Genomic DNA, 14,890 nt, shown 5'->3' with positions numbered 1-14,890 from the left:
GAGAACTGTGAGAAAATACATCTCTACTGTTTAAGCCACCCCGTCTGTGGTACTTTGTGATGGCGGCCCTACCGCACTCACGCAGACAGTCATAGACAATTGCTCCTACGTATTCGGACGAGCAAAATAAGAGACTTCTTTCTGAGGCAACAGTGGGAACCAGAAATAGAATTGCCCAATGGTTTTGCAGTTTCCCCCTTGTTTGCAGGGTCTTTGGAGGGAAAGAGCATCCCCATGAACCCCCGAGACACTGAAGTGCGCCGATCCCTGATCTAGATTACCGCCGATACCCAGGGGCCTAGTGGTGAGTTAGTGCCCAGCCGTCCTGGTTTTCACCAGCTGTAGATCAATTACTGTCCCTTAATTCTTCTGACTGACCACTTTGACTCGGAAATGTGTCTTGTTTTTTGTGAGAAGTTACATGGTCACCATTTACAGGTAAAATTGGGGTACCGTGCCTATCTACAAGAAATCTCTTTCAGCTGGGATCAGAAGACCAAGCAATCGTTTCCCAGGATGATTTGCTGAGGGAGAAAAGGAGTCAAATGTCAGTGGCTCCGTGTCAGACTCACGCCAAAAAAAAACCCACAAAGAAGCAAGCAAGCAAATAAAAAGCAAGATTTTGCACATTGTTACAGGTCTTTGCACCACACAGGCCATCAGCCTGGAAACACTCTGCTGCCTCACATCAATGCCTCCATATTCTTTCAAAGAGTTTCTAAAGGATTTCAGCTTTTGTGATTTCTCCCCTTAAGCCTACTCTTTAAAGGAATTCACTGTTATGTAGTGCCATCTGCATAAATACATGTGGGCCTGGGGAGGCGATCTCACAGTATAATAGAGCGGCTCCCCTCCATTTCCTGCCTCTGCACAGAGCAAAGAAGGATATTTCCCCTTCTTCCAAGTAAACTTGCTGACAGGCAGAGCTAGATTCAAAATGAAATTTGAAAAGAGCAGCTGTAAAGAGAGTAGTTCCTAAGTGTTCTTACCACACACACACACACACACACACACACGTAATTATGTGAGGTGATAGAAGTGTTAACTAACCTTCGTGTTGGTAAACATTCCACAGATAGACATGCATCAAATCATCACAGTCTTCACACCTTACACAATGTCAATGATGTCTCAATAAAGCTGGACAAATAAAGAAGCAGCTCGAATGAGGAAATGGTCAGCAAGCAACGGCAGCTCAAGGAAAAATACAATCTTTATATGAAATAACAGGAATCCGGGGAAGTGGCCTCCTAGATGCTATTTTTATTTTCAGCTTTTCAGGTTAACACAGATTGAGTTAATGATGTTTTTCTATAGCTCCCAGGCAATTCGGAAATGGCAGGGCTCAGACTAGCGGAGAAGCACTTCCTGCAGATTTGGAAGGGATGAGAAGCCAGGCCTGGCGTTCGTGCTACGTCCCCAAGCTGCAGATATAGAGGAAAGGAGTATTATATCAGGGATTTTCTCTTGCACCCTAGGCACGTGGCAATTTTCACAGGTCCCCTCCTTGTCAGTTTCGCCAGTTTGAATCAACTGCTTCAATTTCGGCGGCTAACTGGCTTTTTTTTAAATTGAAGTAATCCCAGAGGTTCAATGATGGAAAATGAGCCACATTAGAGCAGGGAATCATTTAAGAATCCTGAATTCCATTTTACCCCTGGTGTTTATGTTTTCCATGGGAGAGATAAAAAATGTATAGGTTCAGAAAAAGGAAATTTCTGAAACCCTAAAGGGAATGTGTGAGATGTTTCCTGCTGTTAAAGGATCATTAAAGACCAAAACCTCTGCTCAAAGGGAGGTCCACTTTTTGGATGACTGGTGACTGCTCTTTGTGGATTTCATGTCAACCTTTTTAAGTTAATGAAGCTCGGCAGAGACGTTTGGGAGTTCCTGCTTTACCTTCTTCTTTAGAAACATTGTCTCAACATACGCTAAGCTGTCAGGGAAATATGTATTTTCTCAACATTACTTAGTTATTCTAGAACCTGACTCATGAATGTGTCATGAGCTTCAACAAGTGGGGTGTGTGTCTGTGCGAGCGTGCATGCTCACGGGCATGTGTGTATATTTTCTTGTGCACCCTTTGGTCAGCTAAGCTTTCTAGGTAATTGTCTGCATTGGGTCATAGCATTCAGGCTATAAGCTCCAAGAGAACTACTGCCAGGTCTGTTAATGTTGAACTCTATCACTATGTGGTACTCAAAACTCAAGCATAATGGAGATGGTGAAAGGGTAGAGCACCTTCCCTGAGAAAGGAAATGGAATTTTTTGGTTATTCATACCATATTATAATCCGTCCAAGCCAATTCACATTGTCATGTGTTGTTATTATATTCAAATATTATGCTATTTGTATTATAGAATTTTTTGCGAAGAAAAGCATTCAAGGTAAATAATATAAATACATTCAGCCTGATATGACCTATAAAAGCAGAAGTCATAAATGTTTAGTCTTCCTATCAAGCCCTTGGCCTCCAGACAGCATCTATTCCATGTCAAGTATATTGTGTATTGTGCTTTTATTGATTTTTTTTATTGTGGCAAGAACACACAACATAAAATTTACCATGTTAACTATTTTTAAGTGTACAGATTAGCAGTGTTAAGTATATTTGCACTGATCTCCAGAACCTTTTCATCTTGCAGAACTGAAACTCTATATCCATTAAACAGCTCCCCCTTTTCTCTTTTTCTTAACTCCTGGTAATCACCATTCTTCTTTCTCTTTCTTTCTTTCTTTCTTTCTTTCTTTCTTTCTTTCTTTCTTTCTTTCTTTCTTCTTTTTCTTTCTTTCTCTCTCTCTCTTCCTTCCTTCCTTCCTTCTTTAAGATTTTATTTATTTATCAGAGAGAGAGAGAAAGAGAGCACAAGCAGGGGGAGTGGCAGGCAGAGGTGTGGGACTCAATCCCAGGACACTGGGATCATGACCTGAGCTGAAGGTAGATGCTTAACCAACTGAGTCATGCAGGTGCCCCTCTTCTTTCTGTTTCTAAGAATTTGACTACTTTACATGTATCATATGAGTGGAATAATACCATATTTATTGTTTTGTTTTTGGCTTCTTCCACTTACCATAATGTCCTCAAATTTCATCCATGTTGTAGCATGACAGGATTTCCTTCCTTTGTTGAAGGCTGGATAATATTCCATTGTATGGATAGGTCATGTTTTCTTTATTCATTCATCTGTTGATGGACATTTGCATTGCTTTCACTCCTTGACTATGTGAACAGTGCTGCTATGAATACGGCCTGTGCAGATATCTCTTCGAGACCCTGCTTTCAATCTTTTTGGGTATGTACCCAGAAGTGGGATTGCTGGTAGCTGTATTTTTAATTTTTTTAAAAAAAACACCATACTGTTTTCCATACTGGTTGAGCCTTTTCGAGGTCCCACAGGTAGTGCACGAGGGTTTCGATTTCTCCATATTCTCACCAACACTTGTTAGTTCCTGTTTTTCTGATAGCTGTCCTAATGGGTGTGAATCTTATTGATTTTTCTTTTTTTTTTTTAAGATTTTATTTATTTATTTACTTGGTGGGGGGGAGGGCAGAGAGAGAGAGAGAGAGAGAGAGAGATCCCAAGCAGACTCTGTGCTGAGTGCAGAGCTTGATGTGGGGATCAATCCCATGACGCTGAGATAATGACCTGAGCCAAAATCAAGACTCAGATACTCAACCGACTGAGCCACCCAGGCACCCCAAATCTTACTGATTTTTAACTAACAGGCTAGACAACTTCTATTAGGGTCTGTTTCCCTGTCCTCTAATGTTCACTCTTGAAATAATTTATGTTTGTTCATTCATTCACTCAGTCTTTGTTTAGCCCCTACACTGTGCTAGGGATAAGGGGACATAAGGACTTTTTGAAAAAACTTGCATGCCATTAGAGAGCTAACAGTTTCATCAAGGACAGACCTGTAAATACACAATCAATATATTATATTTACATCACATACGAGAATGACAAGTATCAAAATACATTCAGGTAAAATGTGACAGAGCACTAAGGAGGGAGTACTTAAGTACTGTCTGGGGAGAGAAGCCCAAGGAGGTGATGGTTGAGCTGATTCTTCAAGCATGAAGCTCTTAAAGCAGAGAAGGAGAACGGGGAGGCCCAGGGGTTTGCATGTGTGAAGGTACAAAGGGATGGAAGAACATTCAAGCTTAGGAAACCACAGGATGTTTCTCATGGAGTTGGTCAGGTCATAGGATGTGCAGTGGAGTGTGACAAAGGCACAAAGGAGTGTGACAGAGCAAATAGTAGAGTTGATGCTAACATGTAGTTAAGAGCAAAATATGAAGGATTGGTATGCCATGTTCTAGAAGAAGGTGTTAATTCCATGATCAGGGAAGTGAGATGGGTGGGTGGGAGGAGAGGTGGAAATCACAAGACTGATGGCAAGGAGGACAAGAAGATATAGAGAGATACTTACAGTGGTAACTGGAAATCAGCCTGGAGCTCCAGAGTGAGGTCTGAGCCGGAACACCCAAGATTTGGAAGTCACCACAGAGGGGAAGTCACCTACGGGAGGGGATGACATCATTCAGCAGACCACACAGCATAGGAGGAGAAGACTGAGGATAAAACTCAGGGAAGCCCGGCATTTACAGGATGAAAGAGACATGCAAAAAGGTCAGGAGAGCCAAGACTGAAAATTGCTCAACGTCTTTCTCCATTATTAAAACAACAACATAAATACAAATCCTGCCATCTAAATTTCTAATCCTATCTTAGTCATTGAACTCCAATGAAATCTTTTGTAAAAAATCACCAAAAACAATAGATGGATGCCCCTAGGTATTGCTCCTTATGATTTCCCAGTAAAACAGGAATCCTGAGTTCGTCCATGACAGGGTTGCTAAGCGACCATGTCACCATCTAACATTATCTACCAAAATGGCCTGACACACAAAATAACCTTACTCTAAGTGCAAACGTAACTCCCTACTTCATTTTGTTCTCCCCTTCTCCCCCATAAATTTGGTGGTCTTTATGAAAGGGAGAATTTGCCATCAAGTGCAAGGGATAATTGTTTCCTTAACAGTGAAATTCATTTTAAGGCATTTAGCCCACAATGCAAAAATAGTACCTATGTGCATTCCAGAACAGAAGCCGGGGAAATGCTTGAGTTGTTAAAGTGATTTCATTTAGAAACATTCCCATCCATTGTACATTTGCATTGCATCTGTTGCTAGAGAAAAATAGAAAAGATTTGCCTTAAAGAATTATTGATAGAATTTAACTGTGAACATTTTTTATGAGCTTCAAGGGACTATTTTCTTGAGCACAGAGCACAAGAGGGTGATAGAGAAATACAATATTTATTATTTATGTTTATATTTATTATTAAAATTCTTGATGATAATGTGCTTTGTGTAACATTCAGAGATTTATAACATTTAATGCTTACCAACTGCCATTTTCTTGGAGAATAGTATTTCTAGGATGGATTTTGATGACTGGGGAATGGAAAGGAAGTTAATATTGGTTAGGTACCCATTGGAGCCTGGGAGACACATACATATTCTCATTTACTTCCCAAACTGTGAAACCGTTATTATCCTTAGCCATTCAATACATCTACATTTATTAATTTAGGGAGAGAGAGAAACCAACTGGAGTCGCTCCCATGTGCATGTGTTAGACTCCAAACAGTGCCCTTTCATTTCTCCATGTTTTCTGGTAGGGCATCCCTTCAACTCTGGACTAAGGGATCTTCACTACTTGAATCCTGCCATTACCCATCATTTCTTATAATTCACCAGGTACTGTCTAGTATAGAACTGTGTTCTTACTAAGCACTTTCCCCTACCTGGATTGCCTTTCTACTTCCCTTTTAATGCTCATATTCTTTCCTTATCTTTGAAGCCCAGCTAACGTTCCATTTTTTCATCCTTCCCCAGCAGTCCCAGAATTCCTTGATTGCCTGGTGTGCTGAGCTCTAAAACCCTCGCCAAGACCAGGAACAAATCCAGCCTACCTTAGCAAATGACAACACATTCTGGAACCATGGTGGAACCATGGATGATATATTAAGTCTTTCCGTCAACACTTGATGTGCTGGGACTGGAAAACATCATATATGAACAGAAGACCTTCAAACCTGCTAAACCAGGTAAATAACAATGTATACAGTCTATTCATTAAAACAAAGAGAATGGTGTGACTCCTAGATCCTATACAAAGCCAGTGAAGATGAAATTGATGAGTGGACATTTCATGGAGTGAACTCTAAAGCTGACAATTTCCTTCTCTGGCCTACCAGACTGGAACTCTCCGTGAGAGCACAAAACTCTGGTTACTGCTGTTAAATTAATTAAACAAGGAGACCCCTGGACTGAAGTGGCTCTCACGTCTCAGCAGCCTATGTAAGTAAACCAAAATCCAAGCCTGTAAATTCCTCAGGTTTACAAAATCAAAACCCAAGGACCACCAATTACAAAGAGCCAACTAGGCTTTAAGCCATAGCCAATCAACAATCTCCTTCTCTGTTTTCACCTTTTCTTTATTAAAAGTCTCTCCCTGAGCTCCTGTCCGTGGAGCACACCCAACCACTCCCAGTTTGGCATTGCAGGATTCCAATAGACTGTTGTTCAAATAAACTCTTACATTTTTTAAACACGTCTCAGTTTATCTTTTTTTTTTTTTTTAAGATTTTTTATTTATTTATTCGACAGAGATAGAGACAGCCAGCGAGAGAGGGAACACAAGCAGGGGGAGTGGGGGAGGAAGAAGCAGGCTCATAGCGGAGAAGCCTGATGTGGGGCTCGATCCCATAACGCCGGGATCACGCCCTGAGCCGAAGGCAGACCCTGCTAAGCCACCCAGGCGCCCCTCAGTTTATCTTTTAACACTGCTCGAGAGGAACTATGGAATGAATGAAAAGGAAGGAGAAACTTGGTGAATAATACCTTGGTTAGATATTGGGATCCTCATTTATTGGTGGTTGGCCTTCTGTTTCCTACAAGAGATATCTCATTGCAAAATAGACTCTCATCTGTCTCCCCAACTTGATCGCAGTGACCTCTTCAATATCTTTTTGTCTCTAATTCATGCCAGTGCAGGAATCCCTCACCAGGTATTTCAAGTTACTGACAATGACTGTGCAATCTATTCCCTCTAGGTAAGGATTCATAATTCTAATCCTCAAAGTCACCTTCTTTCAAGATATAGGGAAAGAGGTTTTGGAACATTAACCAGCGTTCATCCAGAGGTGAGTAACTGGCTTCTCAAAGGTTGTGTGTGTGCATGTACTTCTGGTGAATTCTGAGCTGGCATCAGATCGTGTTCCCACATCCACTCTTCATCTAAGTAGAGGCTGCGTATGTCTGAGATACAGTTTGTGCAAGTCATATATCCATCCACCAGGATATAGAGTTGTTTTAAAAAATGCATCTCACTAGGGGCGCCTGGGTGGCGCAGTCGTTAAGCGTCTGCCTTCGGCTCAGGGCATGATCCCAGCGTTCCGGGATGGAGCTCCACATCGGGCTCCTCCGCTGGGAGCCTGCTTCTTCCTCTCCCACTCCCCCTGCTTGTGTTCCCTCTCTTGCTGGCTGTCTCTGTCAAATAAATAAATAAAATCTTAAAAAAAAATTTTTTTTAAGAAAAAAATAAAAAATGCATCTCACTAGAATTTCCTTCTAAATGAATACTCAAAAATCGGCATGCAAAATTAAGAAAAAGTTTAATTTGAGTATAGTACAATTGATTTCACCATAGTTTCAAGAGACTTGGAAAGTAAAACTTCATACTTGGCAAACTTGGCCATAAAAATGCACTAAAATGGTCCCTTCTTCTCATCTCTTACACCTTCCAGTCAAAAAGGTCAATGCCTTTATGACCTACAGATCTGTTTGTTTGCCTCCATTATGGACTGAGATGTTCATAAAATTTAATGTGTTCACATGGATCCACTGGCTAATATAAAGGCATGGATTTGCCAACTTTTCGACCCTCTTTATGCACAGAAATTTACCTAAACTGAAAGGTGTTTTGTGTTCCTTTACTCCCCTCTGCTGGTAAATTCTAATATAGCACTTTTTAAAAGATTGATAGAAACACTTTTTAATATAGGAGAAAATGCTGTTGAAAATCACATACACAAAAAAGGATTTACTCTTTTCCTAGAAGGCAATTATTTCAGTTTGCAATATTAGACCTTATTTTCTGCAACAAATCTGGTCTATATAATTTGGTCTATGTAATAGGTTTCTAGTGTCCAGATATTTTTTTCCCACTTATATTTGATGAATGGTCAAGAGAATGGAGCCACGTGGATAAGGAAGAGTGAATTTGGCCACAAAAAATGAACTCATTCACAAATTAAACCAGCACCACGCCACACCTTCTTTATATTGGTTCATTTACATTACAAAGCTTTCTTACATACACATGTCCCTTGTCTTACAACGGTACCATGAAATAGGTATGTACATTCTAAAATATAGAACTTACTCTTCCTAAAAAGCAAAAAGGATCACTGAAGACAGCCTCAGATAAAATTTTGAAATAGATTCATGTATTTGATACCTCCAACTGTTCCCTTTTCGCCATTTCCTCTATAAAGCCCTCTGTCTCCTCTCCAGGTGACCCATGGTCTGATGCTATCAAGATTGCCCTTTAGAAAATAAAGTATCTGGGGGCACCTGGGTGGCTCAGTCAATTAAGTATCCAACTCTTGATTTTGGCTCAGGTCATGATCTCAGGGTCGTGAGGCTGAGCCCCCCTTGGGCTCTATGTGGAGCGTGGCGCCTGCTTAAGATTCTCTCTCACTCCCCCTCTCCCTATGCCCCTCCCCGCTCCTTCTCTAAAAAAAAAAAAAAAAAAAAGGAAAGAAAATAAAGTATCTGAAAGATTTATTCACAGGAAGTGTCTCATCTCTTTGGATAATTCGCATTTTAAAAGAAAACCAGAACTAAAGTAACCAGCCACTCACTAGAAATTACAGAGATCAGTGAAAGAGACCTGTTTAGAAAGAAAGGTTTTCAGTTGCCACTCAAAAGGTGGTGGCTTTTGAATCACGGCTGCTCCCAAGGTTGCCAGTGTCCCCCACAGGGAAGTTGTCGCTATCAGTTGTGTGTGTGTGTGTGTGTGTTACACTGGGCATGGATTTTGGAACCAGGCAGATCCAGATTGGAATCTCAGCTCTGCCAATTAACAGCTTAGGGTCTTGTACAATTTTCTTAACCTCTCTCAGCCTCAGCTTTCTCATCTGTAAGATAGGGCTAATACCTACCTCCCTAGGGCTGCTGTGAGGATTAATGTCTGGCGTGTTGTGTATAATAAATGCTGGTTCCCTCTGCCTCTTCCCTTGATGTGCCTCTCACATGGCAGAATAATCCATGCGTTTCAAAAGGTTACACACTAACACCTGATAACTTCGGTGATAGGGTTGTGCAGCTCAATTAGCTCTTTCCTAGGTAATTTTTCATAGAAAACATTTCCTAGAAGTATTTCCAAATCAGACCCCGCTCGCTGCTTCATCCAGAATTCCTTCCGGTAGTAAGGAATTTCACATCTCTTCTGGATGTGAAATACCCATGTAGCTTCATGTTTCTCTCTGTCCACTCTTCCTGGGCTGTGAAGCCACTCTCTTTAGTTAACAAGCACTTCTGCTTGGTGTGGTGCACAGGGATAGAATCTGTGGAGAGCTGTCCCCGCTGCATGGCCGATGGAAGGACATGTCATGCATTTGAGCCAGTCAACAGCATGGACCCGGGGGGTCGGGTGCCCAATATCCTTGAGAAACCATCAGCACTCCCTTCACCATCGGCCTGGTCTCAGATGTGTGACGATGTCTCACCAGCTGGTTCTATTACCACCCATCTTGCTTTCTCTCCTTTCTCTTCAGGGAAGGCTCCAAAGCAATAACCACTCCCCAAAACATCAAGTTCCATACAGAATTCTGTGCACACAGAAGGCAGTTCCAAGAATTTCAGGCTGCTGGCAGGGGTTAAGTGAATCCACCCGTTTTAATTTCGGCCATAAAAATGTACTGAGGTAGTTCATTCTTTTCATCCATAAATTCTAACCAAAAGTCTAGGCATTAGGATTTTAATGCCTCATGTATTCTGTGCATCATAGTGATGATATACTTTACCGCCATGACCTTTTCAATAGTTTGTACTTTGCTTGACTGAGCCAGGAGCTCTCCTCTGTTTACAGCATTATTGACCTCCTTAAGAGGTGCACAAGATAAATAGAAAAATACACTAAACTCTTCAAGGGAAACTTGCCAGGGTGGGATCTGGGAGGATCTCACACCAGCCCTGTGAATCTAGCAGGGAAATGGGAAGGCGATCCTTTTCTCTTATAGTAAGCATTTGGAAGTGAAGTTCAGCAGAGAGAGCCTCTGTTCTGAGAAGCAGAGGGAGGAAGAATCACATCTGAAAGATGCTGGAGAAGAGTTCCACACACAGTGTAAAGACTTTCTCTTACCTTTTAGCATTTCATCCAGCTGTCAGAATTCCCTGAGGGCTGAGACTTTTTTTTTTTTTAATTTTTTAAATTTGTTTTGAGAGAGAGAGCACAATCAGGGGGGAGGGACAGAGGGAGAAGCAGACTCCCCGCTGAGCCCAATGCAGGACTTGATCCCAGGACCCTGGGATCATGACCCAAGCCGAAGGCAGAGGCTTAACTGATGGAGCCACCCAAGGACCCCAATCTTTGGTGGTTCTTAGACACAACACTTCAATCTCTTTCTCTACCATCACATGGCATTCTCACCTCCCATGGCTGTGTCTCCTCTTCTTAGGAGGACACTACTTAGGTTGAATTAAGGATCCACACTATTCTAGTACGGTCTCATCTTAACTAAGTACATATGACAATAAGGTCACGTTTTGAGAAGCTGAGGGTTGGGACCTCAATATATCTTTTGTGGGGACAGAATTCAACATCATATAATATACTCATTATTAAAAAATTCAGATGATAATAGCAGAAAAGCACGAAGAAGGATGCAAAAGTCACTGCAATGATACCACTGAGAAATAATCACCGTTACTATCTTTCCATTTTTCTTTGCATACACACGTATAAAGAACAACAGTCATATTATATATACTATTTTGTGACTTGCTTTTTCTCAAATTATATCCTGAATATCTTCTAAATCAGTAAATATATATGACCCAGGTAACTGGTACACAATAATTTATCTAATCAAGTCTATACTGTGATGGAAAGCACTATAAACTGCCCATTATTTAGCTTCGTAAAAGACAAAAACTTCCTAAGGCTTTATATACTTAACAGTTTTTATTTAGTCATTTTAGTTTATCTATCATTATCCTTTTCCATCTTATTTTTCCTATAGCTCAAAAAAAATAAAAAAGCATTCCTATTTCTTGCTCCAGAACACTTGTATGGTCTTAGAAGGCTATTATTCTATGTTTGACATATTTTGTCAATCATTTCAGAGTTGGGCTATGAGCAGTCAGGGGCTAACACTCTTGCAATTGGGGGAGCAAGGACCTCAGCTCTAGAGGGGATCTAGGTGAAGCACCACAGTGCCCATCATTCTGGTAAGTGCTCCAGTGACCTGAGGAAATCATTATATTATTTTCCACCTAGGTCAAGTCCAAATTTAAGACAGATGTTTCCTCAAATGGTTCTGTTTTATTAATAAATGAGTCACGTGCCTGTGCAGTGTGCCAGGCCTCAGAGGCAGTGATTTCAGGGACAATCATTTTGGCTTTACAGAGAAGAGCTCTGGATCTGATTTGAGAAGCTACACCAGTCACCTTTTTCGAAGCAAGGATTCGGAAGAAGTTTCAGGGAGGCAGGTTAAGAGAATTTTACAGAAAAGAGGTCTAAGTGAGGTACTAGATAAAGAAAGTGGCGTGTGCCAATATGGTGACACTAACTAAAAGCAAAGTCTAATGTTTCACTAAAGATGATATCCCTTGACCCAGTCAATGTACAGATTTTCCTCAACTTAAATGAGGTTACATCACAATAAACTCATAAGTTGAAAACATTAAGTCAAAAATACATTTAATACACCTAACCCACCAAACACCATAGCTTAGCCTAGCCCACCTTAAACATGCTCAGAGCACTTACGGTAGCCTACAGTGGGGCAAAATCATCAAACATAAAGCCTATTTTACAATAAAGTGTTGAATATCTCATGTAATTTATTGAATATTGTACCAAAAGTGAAAAACAGAATGGTTGTAGAAGTCCAGAATGGTAGTAAGCGTATGGGTTGCTTCCTCTCATCATGGCATGGCTGACTGGGAGCTGCAGCTGGCTGCCACTGCCCAGCATCATGAGAGAATATCTCACAGCATATTGCTAGCCCCAGGAAAGATAAAAATTCTAAATTCGAAGAATGATTTCTATCAAATGCATATGCCTTTCATAAAATAAAAAAATTTAAGTTGAACAATCATTAAGTTGGGGACCATCTGTATTCTATGGGGCTTTCAGTAGTAGTGTTTTGCTACTTTTGGAGGCAGGTGTGGGAGTTTGCTGAAGTGAGATAAAACAAAAATTTATATGGTTGGATAGCCATATGGAAAAAGAGAAAATTCTATTCTTTATTCTACACTGGCTAAATCCCAAATGGATCAGAGATACAAATTTTTTTAAAAAAAGAAAGAAAACCATACCAGTACTAAAAAATGAGTGAAATCCTTTATAACCTGAGAGTGGGGTAAACATTTTTACCTACGACTCAGAATCTAGAGCATTAAGGGAAGAGATTGATTACAATTTAAACAAACAAAAATGCAAAGCAAAAAGTCCAATAAAGGCATTAAAAGAGTTCAACGTATTTCACATTGGGCTAATATGTAAAATGTTTCTAAAATTTTTTAGAGATCATCCGATAGAAAATAGGCCTTGTTCTCCTTCTACTGGTTACCATTTTTATTAGATTTTGGTTTACCCATTATGTTTACTTTGAAAAAACAAACAAGTGTCCACTTGTGTATTTCTAACCCCGCCCGCCCCCCCAAAGTAGCATACCTACACCTTCTTTTGGGCCTTGGCTTCCTCCACTTCATTTCATAGCTGTGTATCTCCCACATTCCTTAAGACTCATCATACTTCACTGTATGCATGTGTCATTTGAAAAGATGCTTCACCTCACTTATAAAAAGATAAATGCAAAACTGTAATGTGATACCATTTGCCACCTATCAAATTAGCAAAAGTCCACTCTATTGGAGAGGCTATGGGGAAACAGGAACTCTCATACATTGCAAGTGTGAATACAAAATCACACAACTTCTATGAAGGTGAATTTGGCAACATAAAACAATATAACATTTTCTTTCACAAGGCAATCCCATTTGTAGGACTCTACGCCAATGAGCCATTAGCAGAAGCATAGTGTATATTCACGGGGAACTTTTTGTAATAGCAGAAGACTGGAAATATCCCATTATCTACCCATAGAGGCCTGGTTGAATAAACATCTACACATAACCAAAGAGAAGAATTATGTCCAGTTCATTTAAAACATGGTACTTTGTTAGTACATCCCTCATGGGACACAACATGAAGACAAAAAGAAACACACAGACTTAAACTTCACTCAGCAGTCTTATTTAGCAATATTGTTATCATTGTTTTATATGTATGTGTGTATATATGTATACATGGATAAGGCAAATAAGTAATTATGTTAATATCATTAAGAAACAATAATTTCATCTTAAAAGGAAGAAGACAAAAGAAACAAAAGGCAGTTAATGTTCAAGAGCAGGGGCAGGTCTTTAAGAAAAGGAAATCTGAGACATCTAAAATCCAAAACAATGTGAAGTTTGGGGGAGGGAGGAGGCGAAAGACAACATAAGCAATTTTTAATAGTTATATCTGAAGCAAAAAGAAACGAGTAGGAGTGGGTTCACTTTAGCTTCTGATGCACTGGGTCCTGTTAAAATCGATGGCTTTTCTGCAGTGCTTTTGTCTCCTGAATGCTGGTCCCCCTCCACCATCCCACTTTCACTTTTTACCAATTTCTACTGATTCTTCATGACCCTCCGCGCATCAAGGATCTTTTTTATACTGTATCATATAATAGTATTCCCCGCTTTACTATGCTTCTCTCAGTTGATAATTATACCCCCATTAATATAATTGTTTAATATTCTCCTCCCCTAAACTGTCTGGTTTTGCTCTTCATCCTACACCATATTGCATAGCAGGCGCTCAATGAATAGTCGTTACAATACAGCAAAATGCTTCACTTCCATTTTGTTCCCGTTTCTTCAGAGAACCTTCTTTAGACTCGGACAGGTAGAATACCTACGGACTGAACTCCAAACGGGGCAAAATGATTCTAAGAAAACGTTCCCTACTTAAATTTGTTCATTTGGCAAATACTGCTAGGCGAAAGGGCTCCAACCGTGGATAAGGCAGGTGACGTTCTGTCGCTCCTCTCACCGAGTTCACAGGGGCGCGAGGCGGAGTGACGTAAATGTTCGCTCTATGGCCTGTATTTAAATTGAGTCCAAGTCTCCTACAAATGAGCGTTTGCGAACCCTGACTCAGGTTGTCTCACCTCGGGTTCCGTAGAACCAGTTTCCCCGTTAGGGGGCCTTCCGCCTCAGCCAAGTGCTGAAAAAAATGAGAATGGGGTGTCTATTACATTTCCCCGAAGGTATCGTCCCAGTCGCAGGCCAGGTGTATTAAAATACGCTCTGAGAAGTATTTTCCTTCAAAAATATGGCTATGAAGAAGCAAGTGGAACTTAACTTTTTTGTTTTTTCGTAATGCTTAGTTTTTTGCCCACCACGCCCTTCGCGAGCTCCCACTTTGCCTCATCTCACTAGACAGGCAGCTCCTGGCCACTCTCTGAGGTCCTGATTTTGAAAAGAGAAGCGGGCCAATCAGAGCGCTGAGCGCTGTTTGGCGCTGCCATTTGAGCCTGGGC

The 14,890-nt window shown here is 40.7% G+C and overlaps 1 long non-coding RNA gene across 1 annotated transcript; it reads right to left on the bottom strand.

Moving 5' to 3' along the window:
* Positions 1–1,248: 1,248 nt before the first annotated feature.
* On the bottom strand, positions 1,249–6,051 carry LOC113242072 (uncharacterized). The gene is made up of 5 exons (XR_006407906.3): positions 5,414–6,051; positions 5,093–5,194; positions 4,436–4,524; positions 3,073–3,185; positions 1,249–1,424 (listed from the first exon to the last, which is right to left on the bottom strand). It is a non-coding gene; the product is annotated as an uncharacterized LOC113242072 (long non-coding RNA).
* Positions 6,052–14,890: the final 8,839 nt, after the last annotated feature.

Source organism: Ursus arctos, unplaced genomic scaffold (genome assembly GCF_023065955.2).
Source record: "Ursus arctos isolate Adak ecotype North America unplaced genomic scaffold, UrsArc2.0 scaffold_36, whole genome shotgun sequence".
In the NCBI taxonomy this organism is placed as follows: domain Eukaryota; kingdom Metazoa; phylum Chordata; class Mammalia; order Carnivora; family Ursidae; genus Ursus; species Ursus arctos.
Note: the sequence above shows the minus strand (reverse complement) of the source record. Positions and strands in the feature narration are given on the sequence as shown.